This window comes from Physeter macrocephalus, chromosome 19 (genome assembly GCF_002837175.3).
Source record: "Physeter macrocephalus isolate SW-GA chromosome 19, ASM283717v5, whole genome shotgun sequence".
Classification (NCBI taxonomy): domain Eukaryota; kingdom Metazoa; phylum Chordata; class Mammalia; order Artiodactyla; family Physeteridae; genus Physeter; species Physeter macrocephalus.
In genome coordinates, this window is record NC_041232.1 from 37,167,312 (window position 1) to 37,182,553 (window position 15,242).

General features: G+C 42.5%; 1 long non-coding RNA gene across 4 annotated transcripts in view; it reads right to left on the reverse strand.

Moving 5' to 3' along the window:
- Window positions 1-15,242, reverse strand: part of LOC114484402 (uncharacterized) — a 79,466-nt gene that overhangs the window by 22,325 nt on the left and 41,899 nt on the right. The window contains exon 3 of one of the 4 annotated variants that reach the window (XR_003677256.2): window positions 7,032-7,573. The exons of 2 other annotated variants lie outside the window; for them this stretch is intronic. This is a non-coding gene — a long non-coding RNA (uncharacterized lncRNA). Of the gene's footprint in view, window positions 1-7,031; window positions 7,592-15,242 lie in introns of those variants that run through there. One more of the 4 variants, XR_003677253.2, reaches the window with a different exon arrangement.

A 15,242-nucleotide genomic window follows, 5' to 3' on the forward strand; every position in this document is an offset into this window, starting at 1 on the left:
CATATATACAATGGAATATTATTCAGCCATAAAAAGAAATGAAATTGAGTTCTCTGTAGTGTGGTGGATGGACCTAGAGATCTGTCATACAGAGTGAAGTAAGTCAGAAAGAGAAAAACAAATACTGTATGCCAACACATATATGCGGAATCTAAAAAAAAAATGGTTCTAATAAACCTAGGGGCAGGACAGGAATAAAGACGCAGACGTAGAGAATGGACTTGAGGACATGGGGAGGGGGAAGGGTAAGTTGGGACAAAGAGTAGCATTGACATATATACATTACCAAATGTAATATAGATAGCTAATGGGAAGCAGCTGCATCGCACAGGGAGATCAGCTCGGTGCTTTGTGACCACCTAGAGGCGTGGAATAGGGAGGGTGGGAGGGAGACGTAAGAGGGAGGGGATATGGGGATATACATATGGATATAGCTGATTCACTTTGTTATACAGCAGAAACTAACACAACACTGTAAAGCAATTATACTCCAATAAAGATGTAAAAAAAAAAGATGTGGTGTATATAGAAAATGGAATATTACTCGGCCATAAAAAAGAATGAAATATTGCCATTTGCAGCAACATAGATGGACCTAGAGAATATTATACTTAAGTGAAGTAAGTCAGACAGAGAAAAACAAATATTAAATGATATCACTTATATGCAGAATCTAAAAATAATACAAATGAATCTATATGCAAAACAGAAACAGACGTAGAAAATAAATTTATGGTTACCAAAGGGGAAAGTGGGGGGGTGGGGTTGAAATTAGGAGTATGGGATTAACAGACACAAACTACTACATATAAAATATATGAGCAACAAGGATTTATTGTATAGCACAGGGAACTATATTCAATATCTTGTAATAACCTATAATGGAAAATAATCTGAAATATATGTGTGTGCATATATATGTGTGTGTGTGTGTGTGTGTGTGTGTGTGTGTATATATATATATAAAACTGAATCACCTTGCTGTGCACCTGAAACTAACACAATATTATAAATCAACTATACTTCAATTTTTAAAATGCCGTATATACATACAATAGATTATTAAGCCATAAAAAGGAAGGCAATTCTGATACATGCTACAACATGGATGAATCTTGAAGACATCATGCTAAGTGAAATAAGCCAGACACAAAAGAACAAATATTGTAATGATTCCACTCGTAAAATTTACAGAGAGTAGTTAAATTTGCAGAAACAGAAAGTAGACTAGAGGTTATCAGGGGCTGGGAAAGTGGAGAGTACGCAATTGCTTAACGGGTAGAGAATTTCAGTTTGGCATGATGAAATGTTCTGGAGATGGTTGGTGATGGTTGTGCAATAATGTGAATGTACTTAATGCCACTGAACCACACACTTAAGGATGGTTAAAGGGACTTCCCTGGTGGTCCAGTGGTTAGGACTCCGTGCTTCCAATGCAGGGTGCCTGGGTTCGATCCCTGGTCCAGGAAGTAGATCCCTCATGCCGCAACTAAAGATCCTGCATGCCACAAGGAAGATCCTGCGTGCCATAACTAAGACTAGGTGCAGCTAAATAAATAAATAAATATTAACGAAAAGAAAAAGAAGAAAAAATTATTACTTTGTGTGGTGACAGATGGTAACTAGCCTTATGGTGGTGATCATTTTGCAATGTATACAAATGTTGAATCATTATGTTGTACACCTAAAACCAACATAACATTGTATGTCAAATGTACTTCAATTTTTTAAAAAATGAAAATTTAACTTAAAAAATAAAAATTTAAAAATTTAAACTAAAAAATAAAAATAGAAAATAATAGTATTCCTCATTATAAATACCTACATATTCCAATTTCCACAAGAGAAATATATCATAGAAAAAGAAAAAATGGTAAATTTTATGTTATGTATATTTGGCCACAATTTTTTAAAAAGGCAGGAGAATATATCCGTGTTTTTCACTGCCTCCGGGTCTTTTTCTAAAGGAAGGCCTCTGGGTGTCATCATTGCTAAGTGAGGCAATGGTTAGTGGCTAAACTAGCCAGTGATGTGCTGGTAAATGTTTAACAACTGGCTCTCCAACAAGAACAAAAAACACTTGTGCGCAAATATTGGTATATAAGTTTATTATAACTTTTACTGATATAAAGGATGTGAGTCACCCAATTTACTATTACTTCTACTACTAATAATAAAACATACAACACTCTTTATTTTAAATTCCACATAGCAATTGATTTTCACGGAAGAATTTCATTGACTTGCCAAACTCTTGTGTCTGCAGCCAACAATGGTTACAATTGATGAACAAATACAGTTCTGCCATGAATGTTGGTTGATATTTTCATGTAATAAGACAAAAGGGAAATGACGAAAATATTCATTCATTAATGATGTGAGCAATTTTTTTTGATGAATCAGATGAAGGTTTTTTTGTTTGTTTTTGTTTTTCTTGCGGTACGCGGGCCTCTCACTGTTGTGGCCTCTCCCGTTACGGAGCACAGGCTCCGGACGCGCAGGTTCAGCGGCCATGGCTCATGGGCCCAGCCGCTCCGCGGCACGTGGGATCTTCCCAGACCGGGGCACGAACCCGTGTCCCCTGCGTCGGCAGGCGGACTCTCAACCACTGCGCCACCAGGGAAGCCCCAGATGAAGGTTTTTGAACACTGGAAGAACATGTCCTCGTTTTCTTATGTTATTCACAATGTAACAGCCACAGGCACAATGCACTTCCAAGCTTAATCTACATTATTATTGTCTCCACCATGTTGTTACATGGTTGTTACACCTAGCCAATCAATTAGACAGTATTTTTAAGCCTCGATTTGTAGCATTTGCTGATTTGCATGGCATAAATACTCCCACTGTGGCTGATTTCAATCTACCAATGTGAAGTCACTTAAAGGTGGAGTTGGGGAGGTGTATGCAGTGACAACCACTGTATAGTATTTCCACATAATAAACATAGATTGATAGATACACAGACAGTAAAATATACTAAAATTATCAGAATGTGATGAGTTTTTAGTATTACATGTTTTAAATATAGTTAGCTGTAGGTTTATATAATTTAATTTTTTAAATAACCGTGTTTAACAAAATTCCTGAAAATTTAGCAATCGGCTCTCACAGGCCAGTACCCGCCAGGTTTGGCAAACCATGAAACACCTTGTTTCTCGACAGGAATTAAGGAGCCATGGAAGAGCTCCCCACCTCTACTGCAATCCCAGGAAGCAAGGAACCTGGGGTCCTGGTCACACTGGAACTCACGACGTCTCTCTCGGTTTTTCCTTCTTTATTTTCTTTGTGAGTCCATGGATCTTGCTACTTTCTGGTGCAGCATTCTCTATACAGTATTTCTCACAGAATCCATTTTCTTCTCCATGTTTCCTCTGTGACTCTCTTTGGTAGTGTTGTCATTTGTTTGTTTCTATTTCCCTGTTTCTTTTATTCTCATTGTCCTCCACGTTTTCCCCTTTCCCTTTTTCCATCCATCAGCACAAAACATTTCAGCTGCCATTTTCCATGGTTTTTGCCAATCTTCCCCCTCTTTTTTCTTTTTTTTAACATAGTGGTGGCTTATGTTTAAAAGGAGGCCACAGGAATCCATGTCTGTCAGAGCTATGAGGAAACCTACAGCAGACAGACTTCTGGGGCATTTTCTTCCTAATTTTCTGATACTCAATACAGCATTTTAATGAACTCAACACTCAGAGAGGGGGAAACTCTACAGGATGTATCTTAAGTGAGGTCCTTGGGGTGGCTGCCCATTTAATGGGATTTCATCAGTGAGAAAAGCATAGCACAGGAGGAACTGGTGGAAAAAGTTAGTAAGCCCAAGAGAAGGTCCGTGACCCCACTGGCTCATGCACTCTGAGACTCTGAGCTGATCTCTGCCCCATCCTGCTGTCCAACAGGAAGTCTCTCTGGACTCCTTGGCCTCAACAGAGTTGAGGGAGGCACGGGGGGTGGGGGACAGGGAGACCAGCTCTCTCAGGTCGTCTTTACACCTAGACCCGCTCTGCTGTCATTTCTGCCCATTTTCACAGACAGCACTCGGTGTAGCTGCTACCTTCTCACAGAGTTGCAGGTGGGAAGTGAGATGCAATACCTTGGCCTCCTAGCCCCAGCCCTACCTGGAAATTTTTCTGCACCCTGACCTCAGCCCAGGAAGGGTCTACCCGGCAGTTCACCTGTGCTCTTTTCTCCTAGTGCCCCTCCTCCCAAAAATCTCAACAACAGACTCTCTAGGAAAAAAGCCCTGGTTTGTAGTGTTTGCCAACTTCTATGGTGAACACACTGCTACCACAGTTGATTTCAAGCTACTGAACGTGGAGTTGAGAAGACACGTCCACAGTCGGCTCTCAGGAACAGGTGCAGGCCCGCTCAGGCACACCCCTGGATGTTGAGGTCACTGGCTATTGATGGTCAAAGCCAAACTTTCAGAATTTAAAATCCTTCTCTGTCTTAAAAACCCAGCTCTTAACAACAGAAGCCTTGGCTTTCAAGACTTTTCCCCTTGCTGTGCACCTATTTTATTTTACCTACTTTAGAATTCTGAGCTAAGACTCTTTGTCAACACTCTCCTGAGGGTAGTGCATTTAGGATCCTACCCCTGTGTCCCCAGTGGTAGGAAAAGCTCAATGGGTATAAGAAAGCCTGGAGAAAGAGAAATCTCAATTATTATCGCAAAATGTTATCCAAAATACACTTATAACTATTTTTTTTAGTGTTTGAAATAGCAACTGTACTGCCAATAGAGGCTACATTAAGAAACCTCTATCAAACTTCGTATGAAATTAGAGGAAAGGCCAGCTACTAGGCCCTCTCCTTGAATGAAGGAGGGAGGGAAAGTGTAGGGAGAGAGAGGGAGAGGATGAGGGAGAGAAGAGAGAGAGAGAGAATGGAAATGGAGGGAGGAAAGGGAAGTAGAGGGACAGTAGGAGGAAGAAAATTCCCAAAGTTACCAAAAATGTGATATATTTTGTTCACATTTAACAAATCAATGGTTTCAGCACACGTACTTGCTAAGTACAACTGTATGCCTCACCTCATTTGAAGCTGTCGTAAGACTCAAATCAGAGTTCTTGCAGAAGGTGAGGCCCAGGTCCCGAGGGGCCCTCCCTAAACACCCACCGGGGGCTCTGCAGCTCGTGGCCACTGGGGGAATGGGACTGGCATCTAGTCAAAGCTCAGTCATTGTTCCCACTCTCCCCTCTTCCCTGCCCCTCCTGAGACCTAGGGACAGAGTTTTGTACCCCACCCCAGCTTCCAATCTGGTGGGAGACCCTGGCAGTGAGAGAGCTGGGGTGCAGATGCTCTGGTCCTTTGATGCCTGACCCTGAGGTGTCTAAGACCCCACCTGGAAAATGAAAGGTAAGAGAATCTTAAACATCAGCATATCTTCTGATCACTTGCAAACTGTCTCCTTTCCCCTCCCTCTTACTCTGACAGACAGGAGACTGTCTGAGGTACCTCAAAGTGTCTTTCACTTTAGTCCCTTTTTTTTTTTTTCTTGCGGTACGCGGGCCTCCCACTGCCGTGGCCCCTCCCGTTGCGGAGCACAGGCTCCGGACACGCAGGCTCAGCGGCCATGGCCCACGGGCCCAGCCGCTCCGCGGCATGTGGGATCCTCCTGGACCGGGGCCCGAACCCGTATCCCCTGCATCGGCAGGCGGGCTCTCAACCACTGCGCCACCAGGGAAGCCCGTCTTTCACTTTAAACAGTGAGAAATAATTAAAAGAAGTGACAAAGATGTCAGATTCCAAGTAATCTAACGGCTGATTCCTTTTGGAGCCTGGGAATCAGGCATCAGGCCCAGGGACTTCTCTGTCTACCAGTTGCATGACTTTGCAAAAGTTGCTTGGCATCTCTTAGCTGTGGTTCCCTCATTTGTAGTGGAAATGATGCTTCCACTGTAAGGTCAATGTAAGGAGTAAGTGACATTTTATGTAAAAGAGTGATATGCAAATTAGCGGGTTTTATTTTGGCTTGTTTTTGTGCCCTTTGATTGTTCCCCTCTCCAATGCCCCCTATCTTAGTCCTCTCTCTAAAAATAGTCACTATTAGCAATATAGTATATATGCTTTCAGGCTTCTCTTCTAGGAGTTGAACATAGAAAACATATCCGTGTGTATGTGTTTTAACGTAAGTGATGTATCTATTGTTTCACTTAACAATACGGCTTAGACAATTTTTTATGTCAGTACGATTAGGTCCACCTCATTTTAGAAAACTGCAGCATGGTCTTCCATAAAAGGGGTTCACAATTTTTTATTTAGCCATTCCTCCTTTTACGAATATTTCTGTTGTTTTGAATTTTTCACTGTTATAAATAACATTACAACGAAGAAGATCCTTGTACTTGCTTCCTTCAGCACATGGTTTAAGTTTTTCTCTGGGGTAGCTATTAACAGTAGAACTCTGGGGTGATGGGTTATAAAAAGTGACCTCTTAAGTGGCTGTACTCACACCCATATTCCCTCCAGCTGTGTATGACTATACTGAACGAATTTGAATTTCCTCCATTAAAGTGAGGTTGACACAACATTGTAAAGCAATTGTATTCCAATAAAGATGTTAAAAAATTATATTCACTATCTAATGTACAGTTGAAGGAGAAAAAATTAAAAGATGCCCAACTGTAAAAAAAAAAAAAAAAAAAATGAGATTGAGCACCAGTTTATATAAATGTTGACCATTTTTATTACTTCCTTCAGCACATGGTTTAAGTTTTTCTCTGGGGTAGCTATTAACAGTAGAACTCTGGGGTGATGGGTTATAAAAAGTGACCTCTTAAGTGGCTGTACTCACACCCATATTCCCTCCAGCTGTGTATGACTATACTGAACGAATTTGAATTTCCTCCATTAAAGTGAGGTTGACACAACATTGTAAAGCAATTGTATTCCAATAAAGATGTTAAAAAATTATATTCACTATCTAATGTACAGTTGAAGGAGAAAAAATTAAAAGATGCCCAACTGTAAAAAAAAAAAAAAAAAAATGAGATTGAGCACCAGTTTATATAAATGTTGACCATTTTTATTATTTCTTTTGTGAATTACCAGTTTATACCCTTGGCCCATTTTTCAATTAGATCTTTTTTCTTTCTTTAAATGATGTGTTAATTCTAATCCTTTGTGGGTTTTTTTGTTGTTCATCAAAACTAGAGTTCTATACAGACCATTGTTATCATTATTCAGCAATGATTTCCTCAAAGACAGAGATGCATTTTGTTTATCTTTTAACCACAGCATCAGCAAAGAGCCTCACCCAGAACTGCCCTCCATGAATGTTAGTGGATTGAATTATTGAAAGAGCCGCTCTGTCGGTGAGAAATCATACTAGTTGTTTTGACGATCATGTAAAATGGGAATTGGTTAAGCAGGTCTTGAAGTGCAAAAAGGTCAGGCAGGAACACGAGGTCGCACAGATATACTCACAGCAGGAAGCAGCTTCCACCCTGGGGTGGGCGTTAGTAGAACCTGGAGCCAGAGGAGGGGCCGGGCTGGTGCTGGTGTCTCTGAAGCGAGTGCCGGGGTGGGAAACCTGGAAACTGGAACTTCAGGCTTCTAGAAGAAACTGTAGCTGCCAAGGTGGAGACTGCTGGGGTGATAAGCAGTACAGGAAATGGGCAGCGCCGCCCTCTAGCGCCCCCTTTGGCAGGGCTGAGTACAGCAGAGGTTGAGCTGACAGCGTAGTAACTGGAATACCTCTTAAATCAGGGGATTTTTGCCTATGGGTGAAGATGCCCAGGGCTATGCTTTGATGACTTCCTCCTTCTTTTTACATTGCCTGAGAGTGCTCAAAGGACGTGTGAGTGTGGCACATGAGCATCACAAGGGTGTGAGGCACTCGGAGCCCTGCCTGGACGAGGCCGCCCTCATCCAGCGCAGGGAATCACACGCACATCCACACGGAGAAATACACTCTCACACCGCGGGCCAGCGCAGGAGGAACTGGGAGAGCTCACTGGCTGTGGCTCAGACCTCAGAGCCGGGACCCTGGGGGGAAGATACAGAGAGGCCCTTTACGTCTGCAGGAGGCACGCGCATCCCGCTGGTGATCTGACCCGGCTCCCAGGGCAAACGCCGGACGCTGGCCTCAGAGGATTTAATGACAAGGAGAAATAGAGAACTTTCGGTGATTTCTTACACCCCTGCCCGCCCCTTCTCCAAAGAAACACTGATTATACTGAGGCTGGGAGAAGACTTTCCTGTTAGTAAGACATTAACTCCCTGGCTCAAACCTGAGATCTGTGTTTTCCTTTTTAAGTCAGAATCTAAATGAAAGTGTTCTTTCCTGCATGCCTCTTCAGCTGATGTTGAACAGTGATCGCCGACCTATCGCACTGCTGCAGACAGGTAGATAACAGATTGCCACGTGGCTCAGGAAAGGAGGGTACATTTCTACTACTCCATGAAGAGTAACCATCTGCAGACACAGCTCTGATTCCCCCAGGAGGAAGTCAAGAATAGACGGAGTAGAGGCTATACTAACTTCTCATCTTAGCTGCCCTGCCCTTCCAAATGCTTTGCATCTCTCTCTCATGCCAAGGCAGGTAGCACTATTCAGCACGGCCATCAACAGAATCCACCCTGGGGGTTATAGTAAAGGAGGACAGTGCTGACTCCTGCTCTCACTCTGCTTCTACCTCTTTGCAACAGGTAGTGTCCCCTCAGACCTCTGGGGAGTGTGATGTGCTTTCCTGCTGGCCCCTGGTTACCTGGCACCCTGACCGCCACCCCAGCCCCACGCTGTGGTCAGGTCCTCTCTTCCTGGGCAGAGTTTTGTGCTCCAGACCATTCTCTCACTCCATCCTCCTAGTGAACCATAACCAGCTTCCTATCTCAGTCTACTAGGGCTCTGTTCCCTGTTTCCCGAGGGCTTGACTGGTTATCTCAAAAGGCAGGGATGGGAGGGAGGGCTGCAATTCATTGCACAACAGAAATTGGAGGTGGAGCCTTTCTTCAGACCGTGGGCGTAACCTACGTTAAGTGTTAGCTACAGTGAATCCCACCAAATTCTGTGGACCCCCATGACAAACCAGCACCTCCACTCCTCCCTGAGTGCAAATGGTGAGTGGATCGTTGATGAGCATTGTGCTACAGCAGATGGGAGAGGTAGCTCCAGGAATACCTACAGGCACTGTCAATTACAATGGAAGCTAATGGGACTCAACAAAGAATGGGTAAGATCAGCCTCCTGCACGCAGAAGCAGTGCACTTCAGAGCTGTAAACGCAGGCCAGCAGCTCTGCCAAATACAGTCAGGAGACAAAAGCACCTCTCCAGCAGATCAAGAGAAGGAGGTGTCTTTAGAGTTTGGGCCTGGTGCATCCGGAGGACAGGAACTTTTTTTAAAAGTTCCTGTTTTATCACATCATGACTGACTGCCTGTTAGAAGGATGGTGCTCTGTATGAATTCTAGAACTGGGAGAGGAAGCCAAAGAGTAACTACTGGTCAGTGTTTACCCTGTGCTGCAAATACTATTTGACAGGTCACCGGGTCAAATAAAAGCCAACATTTACAGGACACTTAACTATATGTGCCAGGCCAGAGGTAAGTAAGCTTTATGTCCACGCTCTCATTTAATCCCCACAAGCACATGATGAGGTAGGTTTATCCATCAGCCTTTTGCGAGTTTGATTACTGGGGATCAGTCTCCCAAAGCCTGATTTGCTCTTGAGGATCTGATGATACTGAGTATCTGAACTTGCAAAGCTAACAGTTGAGATGGTGGTGACTCCGCTAACATACAGCCACCCTGAGGGTGCCAGGCTGAAACAGATGGCCTGACTCTCTTAAATTTCTTGATTACCAAAGAGATCATCTCTCCCACCCCTTGGTTGACCTGGGCAGCTAATCAAAGTCGTGCTTTCCTTGCAAGATGTGAGGCTCCAAACGTGCAAAACCCAGGTTGGAACAGAGACGCGATACGTGGAGTTCAAACAGGACAGTCTCTGCAGAAACTCAAACTGTTTCCATCATACATGTGTTACTTTCATGCTTTATTTTCAGAAATAGAAACGTAATGCATTCCACCAGAGACAGGTGACATGTCTCAAACAGCTTGCAAGGGACAAAAGTGGGTGTGGGGTGGAGAATGCACTGGCAAAGATTCTAACTGCCCAGGAAAGGAGAGGAAACCCCTCTCCCCGAACCCCCCCCAAAAAACGGCATCTTGATGGAAGATTTGAAACTTGAACCATTGATATTATAATCTTACTACAAAGTGTAAATATCTAAAAGGAGAGAATTATAATCATCCTGACATTATACAGCTTTCAGCCGAATTTCAGACTGGCTGATGACTCCTGAGCTGATTGCCTGTGGCATGCGGAACACCCATAAACTGCCCTCACATAATCTAAACCAGCAGGGGCAGGAGGGGCTGGCGTGCTGTTATTGCACTAAGATGAAAGTGGCTGGCGAAGTGGGGTCTGGTTTGGTAATTAAACACTTTATTGTAGCTCTCAAATGTAAAGCCAGGCCCAGCAACTTTCTTTGCTAGTAAAATATTCCTCCCTTCTTCCAGACACCGATATTGATCTGAGAGGTATATGCTTATACTAACAAAAGTATAAAATGTGGGGATTGAAGATAAAACTTGTACACGGTACATACCTGTGACCTGAAAGACAGTGACTGCCTCCAAATATATACATCTGGATGAATAGAATGGAGACCCCAGGATGCTGCATCGACATGGATGTATTTTTAAACTATTAAATGTATATATATTTATATTTCATTTATACATATTTAGTATATACATTTTAAAAATACTCCTTTTCCTTCCACTCCATGTCTCCTTGAAATTCACGACGATGCAGTATCCTGGGGTCCTCATTCATTCATCCCTCCCCTTTCTCCTCTGTCAGATAAGATTGTAAACAATGAGCATGGTATTCGTGGTATTTTAGTATAAGGACGCGGGGAGGGGTACAAAAGGGAATCTATTTCTAAGACTGTCTCCGCACACAGGGACAGAATCCTTCCAACAACTATTCCAACTGTCTCTTTCAATCAAACCAAGCCTGGTGATCTGTCCGCACCCCAGTGTGATTGGAACATCTAATCCTACCAGCTCTCCCTGGCTGTGTGGACAGAAAACATCGATCAGTGTGACCAAAAGCTACACCCAGAGTAATTCTGGGAATTTTCCTGTTGCAATTTTTTTAAGAAGCAGTTTCAGAAGGTTGGCAATGACAAATTGAATGAAAGTTTGGATGAGTCTGTGGATCAGTGAAAATAACTTACAGGCAGAAAATGTTTTTTTAATTTTCCATTTTTTTTAGATTTTTTTTTAATGATTATTAAAGTAACACAGCTCATTGCAGAAAATACAGCAAAGCACAAAGAAAAACAAGAAGAATCACCAATAACCCTCCTCCGACCTTGGCTGTGAACAGCTTTTTCAACCTAAAGCTAAATGAATCTGGAGCTCAATGAATCTTCCAGGATCAAGAAATGTCCTTAAGTATTCTGGCATCTGCCCTTCACTCCAAGAGTTGCCCATCCACAGTCCAAAAACCCATGTTGACCCTTCCTGTGCCAGCCTTAGTCTTGGGCAGAATTGGTAGCCCCTATAAAGTGAATGTCCAGGGTCCCCAAGGAGGCTTCTGCCCAGATATACTGTTTCAATCTGCTCCCCAGAACCAGAACTCAGGAAACAGCACTTGTTATTTCACAGTGAAATTTGGCTAAGTATAAATACTCACTGCCTTACACTCATTCACACTAAAATGTAAATAAGGTCTGTGTGATGTTTCTACAAGGAGAAAGGGGGATACCCCAGAACTCTAGGCATCTGAGTTAGGAAGCAGGATGCCATGAAAGACAGTCCTCATTCAGGAATGAGCCATTCTAATGTCAGACAGCCCTTCTTGTTAGTGACTCTTTTGAAGCCTAAATGGATCCTGTCATAACCTGAAACACGGCCATTCTTTGAACCTAAGGGGGCTTGTCCTCCAGTGAATTGCGCTATGGTACCTCCATCACCTGGGAAAGCTGGCCTGGCACACAAAAGTCAAATCACAGACATTATTTCTTTTCTACCTTCTTCTCCGTTGAAAATAGCCTCTTTGTCTCACGTTTCCTAACTGTTCAAATGAATTCAAAATACGAGGGAGCCCTATCAGGCCAAGCTGTCCAGTTTCACGTGAGAATTTCTCATATTTCCAAAGCTCACAGACTTCTCAGTTTGTTTTCATGTTTGAATTAGACATGGTTTGGGGGTCACTGAACCCCAAATTAATTAAATCTCTTAAATTATCTTTGAGAAAGAGTCATCGTGTATATTTATTAAATAAAATTATCTAGTATCTTATTTCAGATGCTTTTACAATGAACAAATTCCCTTGTTTCCTGGGAATTCTCTGATGTTCCAAAAGCATCTGGCACATTTTACATGAGATGTTTCTAGATTCTTCTTCCCTAGAAACAGGAAGTTGACAAAAAGCCCCAAACATTTATTTTAGTTCCCAAAATTGGGATGGGAGATGTCCAATAGATTCTAAAAATAGTAAAAGCCCTTCAACATGAATTTGGTCTTTACCAAAAGAGTCAATGGATTTAAATTTTGTCTGAAATTTGTCCAAAACCCACCTGGTTAGGTTTGGAGACATCTTCACACTCAATATTCTTAGCCATGAAAATATTACACCTAGAAAATTGCTTTATTTCTGTTCCTTGATAGGATAAATGATTACAACAACAACAAACATTCTTGACAATAAAAACTCACTGTCACTGAACCATCCTATCCCCTCTGTTATAACAGGAATTGGCACATTACTGTCCATGGGCCATATGCGCCTGGTTGCCTGCTTAGTTTTTTGGTTTTTTAAAAAATAATTTGTTGAGGTGAAATTCAAATAACAGAAAATTAACTGTTTTAAAGAAAACAATGCAGAGGTATTTAGTACATTCACAATGTTGCACAACCACCACCTCTACCTAGTTCCAAAACATTTCCATCCTTCCAAAGTAAAATTCTGTACCCAGGGGCTTCCCTGTGTGGCACAGTGGTTAAGAATCCGTCTGCCAGGGGCTTCCCTGGTGGTGCAGTGGTTGAGAATCCACCTGCCAATGCAGGGGACACGGGTTCGAGCCCCAGTCTGGGAAGATCCCACATGCCGCGGAGCAACTGAGCCCGTGAGCCACAACTACTGAGCCTGCGCGTCTGGAGCTTGTGCTTCGCAACAAGAGAGGCTGCAATAGTGAGAGGCCCGCGCACCGCGATGAAGAGTGGCCCTGCTTGCCACAACTAGAGAAAACCCTCGCACAGAAACGAAGACCCAACACAGCCATAAATAAATAAATAAATAAATAAATAAATTTAAATCACGTGGACTTCTAAGAAGCCCTCTGGAAAAAAAAAAAAAAAGAAAAAGAATCCGCCTGCCAATGCAGGGGACATGGGTTCGAGCCCTGGTCCGGGAAGCTGCAGTAGTGAGAGGCCCGCGCACCGCGATGAAGAGTGGCCCTGCTTGCCACAACTAGAGAAAACCCTCGCACAGAAACGAAGACCCAACACAGCCATAAATAAATAAATAAATAAATAAATAAATTTAAATCACGTGGACTTCTAAGAAGCCCTCTGGAAAAAAAAAAAAAAAGAAAAAGAATCCGCCTGCCAATGCAGGGGACATGGGTTCGAGCCCTGGTCCGGGAAGATCCCATGTGCTGCACAGCAACTAAGCCCATGTGCCACAACTACTGAGCCTGTGCTGTAGAGCCCACGAGCCACAACTACTGAAGCCCTCGCGCCTAGAGACCGTGCTCCGCAACAAGAGAAGCCACCACAATGAGAAGCCCACGCACCACAACAAATAGTAGCCCCTGCTCGCTGCAACTAGAGAAAGCCAGCACACAGCAACAAAGACCCAACACAGTCAAAAAATAAATTAATTTTTTTAAAAAAGTCCTGTACACATTAAGCAATGTCTCCCCATCCCCTCCTCCCCCAGCGCTTGGCAACCACCAATCTGTGTTCTGTCTCTACTTATTTATTTATCATTTATGTGAAATCTCCAGATTTATTTATTCTGGAGGTTTCCTATAAATGAAATCACACAATATGTAGCCTTTGTGTCTGGCTTCTTTCATTTAGCATAATGGTTTGGAGGTTCATCCACTGTGGCATGTGTCAGTACTTCATTCCTTTTTATGGCTGAATGATATTCTCTTGCATGTGTATACAAGGATTTGTTTACCCACTGATGGACATTTGGGCTATTTCCACCTTTTAGCTATTGTGAATAGTGCTGCTATGAACCTGTGTATATGTATTGGTTTGGGTCCCTGTTTTCAATTATTTTGAGTATATATCTAGGAGTAGAATTGCTGGGTCATATGGTAATTCTATGTTTAACTTTTAGAAGAACTATCAAACTTTTTTCTGCAGTAGCTACACCATTTTACTATTTTATTTTATTTACACTATTTTATTTATATACTCCATTTTAATTCCTGCCAGCAATGTATGAGTTCCAATTTCTCCACATCCTTGTCACCACTTGTCGTTTTCCTTTTTTAAAAATTGCTATCGCCATCCTAGTGTCATCACCTGTTTTTTGTGAATAAAGGTTTATTGAGACATAGCCATGCCAATTCATTTACTTGTCTATAGCTGCTTTTGCTACAATGGCAGAGACTGTATGTCCCACAAACCCAAAATATTTACTATCTGGCCCTTTGAGAAAGTTTCCTGAATTCTATTTTAGAAGATTAGCCCTTTTTTTTCTTTGTTATTTTATTTCACAGCTCCCCAAAATAAGACCAAATAATACTGCTGTGACCTTGGGTGAGATAACTTACTTTCAATCTTAAATTTCCTTATCTATAAAAAGGTATGACAGGACTAGTTGATTTCCAAGTTCTCTTCTGGAATTTTATAATAATCTGATAAACTATGGTACTTCCAAAATGGGTAATTAACTTGCAGTTTATGCTTTCTTATGTAGTCTGTAACTTGCTCAGCTATCTTCTGGTTTAAGTTAATGCTTTCCTCTGTTATCTCTTTGATCTATTCATTATACAAACAGGGAACAGCAGCCAATGCCTAGCTCACGGCTCTTTCTCTGTACCAAGTGGCAATGATGTGGTAGGGTTGTCTAGGAAGGTAGGAACAAACTATCAAGTGGAAATTCCTGCCTCCTCCAGTGAGGAGAAAAGGAATCCTGTCAAAACTGAATGGTGGGGGTTCCCTGGTGGCGCAGTGGTTGCGCGTCCGCCTGCCGATGCAGGGGAAC